The sequence below is a fragment of the Zootoca vivipara genome, chromosome 2 (genome assembly GCF_965207765.1).
Source record: "Zootoca vivipara chromosome 2, rZooViv2.hap1.1, whole genome shotgun sequence".
Classification (NCBI taxonomy): domain Eukaryota; kingdom Metazoa; phylum Chordata; class Lepidosauria; order Squamata; family Lacertidae; genus Zootoca; species Zootoca vivipara.
In genome coordinates, this window is record NC_142584.1 from 919,000 (window position 1) to 925,696 (window position 6,697).

Here is a 6,697-nt window from a genome sequence, read left to right on the forward strand (position 1 = left end):
GAAACAAGGAACTCCGCTTATTGGTGGAATGTATTCTCCACTTCTCAGCCAAAGCTTATGAAGCAGCTCCAGCTTCCCTGGAGTGAGAATTCTGTCCCTCTGTGAGATAACTATTCACCTGGCAGAAGAGTAAGTAGGAAGAACGAGAAGAGAGCAGTCACCCCTGGTTTTCTGCTACTAGATGTGGATTAAGGTGTGGTCTAACTTGTGTTTAGCAAACAGCAGGCGAGGCTCTTAGGGTGAATTAGAGTTCTGGTGCATTTCCCACCAGCAGGGTGAATTTGATTTCTGTTTATTTACAAATGTACCAGTTTGAGCAGGAATTATGGGAGTGGAGAGGCAAGCACATGGACAGGCAGCAGTACTTGCCTCAAAGCAACCCCAAAGAGAATATTCACCCTGCTGCTTTTTTGTGTCCACTCTCAAGGCAAAAACAGATCCTGTCCCCCATGCTAGCAAGGTGGTGTGATCTGTATTCCAAGTTGATAGAACAGCAATCCCCATTATCGCCCATAAATTAAAGGTCCAAGCAGTGTCTAAGGCCAGGGGAGCAACTTGTGGTCCTCCATATACTGTATTTGTTGGATTCCAACTCCCCTCAGCGCTGGCCAGTTGTCAGGGAATGGCAGGACTCTGAGGAGTGGGTGGCAGAGGCAGGGGGGTTAGAGGCTGATCCAGGGGTGGTTCCATAAAATCTCTGCCCTCCCCTTTCTTGCTGTCTCCAAGGACCAGGGGGGTCTTGAAGGAGGCAGGCACAACAGCACCTTCTGTGTAGGAGAAGTCACAGGTTGCTTGCATGCACCTCTTTAGACAAGGGCACTTAAGTTTGGGTGGGGGCAACGTGGTCGCGCTGTTGCTTCAACAGCAGCTCGGAGCGCAAACCTGGTGAGAAGACGCCAGCTACTTATTTGCCAGCTGCATGTGCACCTTAGGAGCTACTGTAAGCGCTTTGCTTTGATTAAGGATGAAACTGCCGACCATTTGTCCGCCTTGGGCTGGATATGCTCAGGATGCCAGCATGGCCAGTGATCAGGGATGGTGGGAGTTGGAGTCTGACAACATCTAAAGACCCACACGTTCCCCATCCCTGGTTAAATTGACTGTATACACACCAAACATTTAAAGCACATCCCTCCCCCCCCCAAAGAATACTGGGACTTGTGGTGTTTTAAGGGTGCTGGAAATTGTAGCTCTATCAAAGCAATCTAAATTTCCAATGATTCTTTGGGGGGAATATTTTAAACGTGCTTTAAATTTGTGGTGTATGCAAAGCTTTAGAGGCATTCTCCACTTTGCACAAAAGAAAAACATGTCTCATTCATTCATTGTACAATATTGGGTGGGGTAATGCCTGACCATTTTGGAATTGCCGTTCAACTATGATAGCCACAACACACAATGAAGGGCAAGAGAAAGGCAGGGCAAGCCAGCTGCAGAGACTGCTGCACTGTCCCAATTCTGTTCCCTGAAGAACAATATAAATGGAGAGATACTTGCAACAGGGGGGCAATTTGCCCTTCTAGGAATGAGGAGCTTTGGCAGGCCAAGCAAACCCAAGGAACTTGAATCAGGGCCAGTCCTGCAATGAGGCAGATCGAGGCAGCTGCCTCAGGCTGCAGGTGTTGAAGTGCAGTGAATGAACAAAGCTGTGAGTGCCAATCCAATTGGCTTCTGTATGTGCCCCGGGGGAGGATGCCATCTTGTCCTTCCCCTCAGGCCACAAAATGTCTTGGGCAGGCCCTGCTTGAATCCCTCCTACCAATAGAACATGGTGTGCAGAAGTATAGCCACATCAACCTGGTAGTTCACTGCCTAATTAACCAGCCTGAAGAGCCACCAGGGTTCAAACTTGGTGATGAAACTTCACAGTGGAGGAATCCTGCTCTGGCCAATGATGAGAAAAGCCTTCCGTAGAAGCGGTGCATGAACTGGAAGGATCTGGGGGTCCTGTTAACTCTCCTAAGGCCTCTTCTCTCCTGGTAGGGCAGTTGGGCCAGTGCCACACAAAACCATCTCGCTGGTGCAGCAACCTGAATGTTGCCACACTGCAACGTTTGGACTTTGGTGTGGTTGTGTGACTAAAGTTGCTGGAACAACACACCCAGTAAACTAAAGATGAGAAGGTGAGAGCCCTGCTACTACAGTACCTAAAAATGCATGCTTGTATATTTGGCGGGTGGGGCTGATAGTCTGCTGTAATTTGGATCTGCTAGTAGTTTTATGCTCCTCGTATGCCAGTTGTTTCAGTTTAAATTGATCTTGTCTAAATGTGGTGTTCTAGAATGTGGGTTTTTAACTTTTAAAGGCTTTTATTCATGGTCTTTCAGTAGCACCTTAAAGACCAACTAAGTTTCTATTTTGGTATGAGCTTTCGTGTGCATGCACACTTCTTCAGATACACTGAAGAAGTGTGCATGCACATGAAAGCTCATACCAAAATAAAAACTTAGTTGGTCTTTAAGGTGCTACTGAAGGAATTTTTTTATTTTGCTTCGACTCAAACCAGCACGGCTACCTACCTGTAACTTGATTCATGGTCTTGTTTAGGATGTTGTAAACCATTTTGAAATTTCCTTTGAAATGTACAGTGGTATATAAATTACTTGAATAAAATTCAAAATTTTTAAAAAACTGATCAGCTTGCCTCAAGCAGACAGGCACACACAGCAACATTTCAGAAGCTGCCTCCCAGCCTTGCCCCTCGCATGAGCATGGTGAGTGACCCCTGCAACAGCACAGCCATGTTGGCATATGAAGGTTCTCTGACCTTTCAGAGTCTTTTGAGATTTCTTTTTTTAAAATGAAGGTGCACTAAAGACTCCAACACAGCAGCTTCTGTTCAAGAAGCTCTCAGCCTAAAATCATGTCCACAGCATTCTGACAGATACAGATACAGAAGATACAGATACGCTTCTATGGACTTGCAACTTGCTATCATCTGTATCCCTTATAGCTCTGTAGATTAGACTATCCTAGTTGACCATCGCTCTGGGATTTTCCTCCAATTGTTTTTGCAAGATTCCATAAAGCTTGTCAAATTTAACAGTGCTTAGTCTGAAGACATTAAGATATGAGAAGAAGCAATATTTACACAACAGCTATTAGGAGGGATAAAGACAGTGCCTGTTATTCTTGGCTTAGTCCGACAGGGTCTCTCTTGGCAGTTAGGAGTAAGGCAGGGCGGCCAGAGGAATGTTCTGCATTGTGAGAGAGGTGATGAGAGCTTGGGAAGGGCTGGCTGCTGAATACACATCCCTATTTCTTTGGGGGTTCCGTTATACTGTTGTGAAGTTGCATATACTGACAAGGACTTCTCTCAAAATACCCCCATGTTTGCATTAGGCTCACGGTTTTTAGTGGGCCTCCGTAAGGAGGTGTTCCATACCAGCTCCATTTTGGGGAAGACCACAAGTTCAGTTTGTGGTCTGCTTTGCATTACCGACGGCCCCAGTTTCCATCCCTGGCATCTCCTGGTGGGACTGGGAGTGTCCCCTGCTGGAAGCGCTGGAAAGCCGCTGTCAGTCAGTGTGTGGGGTCTGCACTGTGGACAGTACTGACCTAGATGGACCAGTTGCCTGACACGCTGCAAGGTAGCTTCTTCCTATGTTCCTGTGAGCAGTGATGGGTGAACCCCACCTAGCCTGATTTGGATTGGTCTTCTTTAGTAAAATTAACTGATTTGATTTTCAATAATAATAATAATAATAATAATAATAATAATAATAATAATAATATTTATTTATACCCCACCCATCTGGCTGGGTTTCCCCAGCCACTCTGGGCGGCTTCCAACAGAAAAATAAAACACAATAATCTATTAAACATTAAAATCCTCTCTGAACAGGGCTGCCTTCAGATGTCTTCTAAAAGTCTGGTAGTTGTTTTCCTCTTTGACATCTGTTGGGAGGACGTTCCACAGGGCAGGCGCCACCACCGAGAAGGCCCTCTGCCTGGTTCCCTGAAACTTGGCTTCTCGCAACGAGGGAACCGCCAGAAGGCCCTCGGCGCTGGACCTCAGTGTCCGGGCAGAACGATGGAGGTGGAGACGCTCCTTCAGGTATACTGGACCGAGGCCATTTAGGGCTTTAAAGGTCAGCACCAACACTTTGAATTGTGCTCAGAAATTCGGTGACTACTTTTTGACTTGATTCCAGAATCAAACCCCATCATGCTCCTAAGGGTGTCCCTGGGAAATTGACAGAGCCCAATGGCCTTCGTGCCAGTAACCACCATGGTTTATTAATTCTTCCTTTCTCCAAACTTGTCCAGCAAAGGCTCGGAGCCAGTCCTGTCATTAGGTAGAGCGGAGTAGCTGTCTCCGGCTCTTGATTTTAGGGTATCATGAAAGCAGGGCTGGTCCAAGGCATTTTGCCTCTTGAGCCTGTCAGAGGGAAAAGTGATTGCCTTCCTCTATTCCACATACAGAAACCAGAGTTTTACTTCAACACAGCACCCACCACACCTGAGGGCAGCATGCGCAGCCCCTGCCACTGTTTTGGAGTGTCTTCTGGTGATACAGTGCAATGAACCAGGCTGTAGCGGCTCACCTCCAGACTTTGGTCAACATATAATCCAAGTTCTGCACCAAGGAAGGATGGGTCCTGCTATCTGCTGACATTATGCAAATCAATTATGCAAATCCAATTATTTCCATATGTTTGCTTATATTGTCAGTAAGTGGTTCTGCACATGATAGTCACAGAAAGCAGCAGGAAGCTTTCGTTGATGAATTGATAGGGAGGAAATATCAGTTGGGGGGGTGTCAAATTTTGATCAGTATTGGTGGCAGGTGCTTTTGGGATGGGGGGAAATGGCAGCCACCAGAAGGAGATCCAGAGGTGGTGGGTGTGTTTTGCCTCATATATGAATGTACATATATAAAATCTATTAAAACCATACTAATGTGAAACATTTTCAAGAAAAGCAATCAGTTACCAAGAAAGTCATTACCTGCTGGCAGCAAGACAAGGAAGGAGCCAGTCTAGCTTCTCTAGGGAGGAAGTTCCAAAGTCTGGGAGTAGCCACTGAGAAGGCCCTCTCCTGCATTCCTACCAAGTGTGCCTGAGATTTGGTAGGACCAAGAGAAGGGCCTCTCTGGAGCATCTCAGAATCTAGGTAGAATCATATTCGTATGAGGGAATATGGTCTTTCAGATAACTTGGACCTCAGCCACCTCACCCAGAATGCCAGGCTCTGAGAGGAAGGAGCTGGAAGTGAGCAAGGGAGTGGCAGGTTGAGCTGGTGACACTGGTGGAGGAAGAGGAGGGGGGAGCGCACTGCCCCCGGCAGCACGATCCCCAGGGTGCCATCGCGGCTGCCCCCCCAGCCCACCCTGGGCCCCCGGAGACAGCGGGCCATGCCCCCAGGACACACACCACGCCCCTGTGGGTGGTGCCTCGCCCCCTGGGACGTGTGCCAGCCCTGCCCCCGCCTGCTCTCCCCCCCCTAGTGCCAGAGCATGAAGCTCTGCCACTGGGCTGGGGCTAGATGTGGGTCACCTCCTGGAACTAATGAAAATGAAACCAAATGGGGCCCATGCTTGGAGGTATGCACCCAGACCCAGTGACTTATTTATTTTTAATATAACTCCAGCTGATGAACCCAACATAAAAAATGCAGAACAAATTACCCCGGTGGCAATCCCAATTCCTGAGACACTGAATAATGTAATTTCATGAGTAATATATGGTTTATTGGCTTCCCATAGGTAACTCATTCATTTGCTTAAGCAAAAGCAAATGCAAAATACTGCAACGTGCCGTGTTGACAGATCAACTTTCAGCTTGGCAAAAGACGGTTTACTTATCTGCCTCGCCCAGTCAGCATGCATCCTAGCCCCGGTAACACCCTTTCATTCATGCCCATAGCCAGGCAGGCCTTTTAACGGGTTCGCTGTCTAATCCATCAACATGGATACTGTGCAATTAGGCTAAAGAACTGTTCCAAAAAGTTCCAAAATGTCAGTCCTTCAGTAGGGTGTTTTGATGTTGATTATTCCGGCATCATCAATATTGTTTTAAAAACTTGAGTTTTTATTCTGCACTCACCCAGAAGGTTATTTGACTTCATTTGAATGTGACATGATGCTGTGGTAGCATAAGCATTTATTTATACAAATGAAAAACAAATGTCTTTGCAAAATGCCTGGTGGGCATAGAGATGCTCTAGAGCAGCAGGACCATTAATGTGCAAGCCTATGCTCAGAACTTAAGTCTCATTGAGTTCAGTGGGACTTATTCCCAGGTAAGTGTACATGTCTGTTTGTTTAATTTGCATCTCACCCTTCTTCCCAAAGGAACCCAGGATGGCAAACAGCAAAGTGCCAAGACATGGAAACCGAAATCAAATAAGAGCGCCTACACACACAAAACCTATATATACAGTTGCAATCGATGTTATTCAACCCCCATTACAAATCAGGTCTATTATCAAAATTTACAGACTTTCAGCTCTTTGCAATGAGCCAATCAAACAAAAACAATTGAAATAGCTCAACACAACAGATGCTTCAAGTGATCCCCCCAAATTCAGCTGAAATTGCAACTTATACCGGCTTCTCTGGTCTGCAATTCTCCCCTGGCTGAGGCAGGGCTGATGGGAGCTGGAATCTAGCAACATCTAGAGGACCACATCCTTGTTCTGTACTTTTTAGTGTTGATGCTTAGAAGGTGCATTAAAGTAGCAGAGGTTTTTTGTT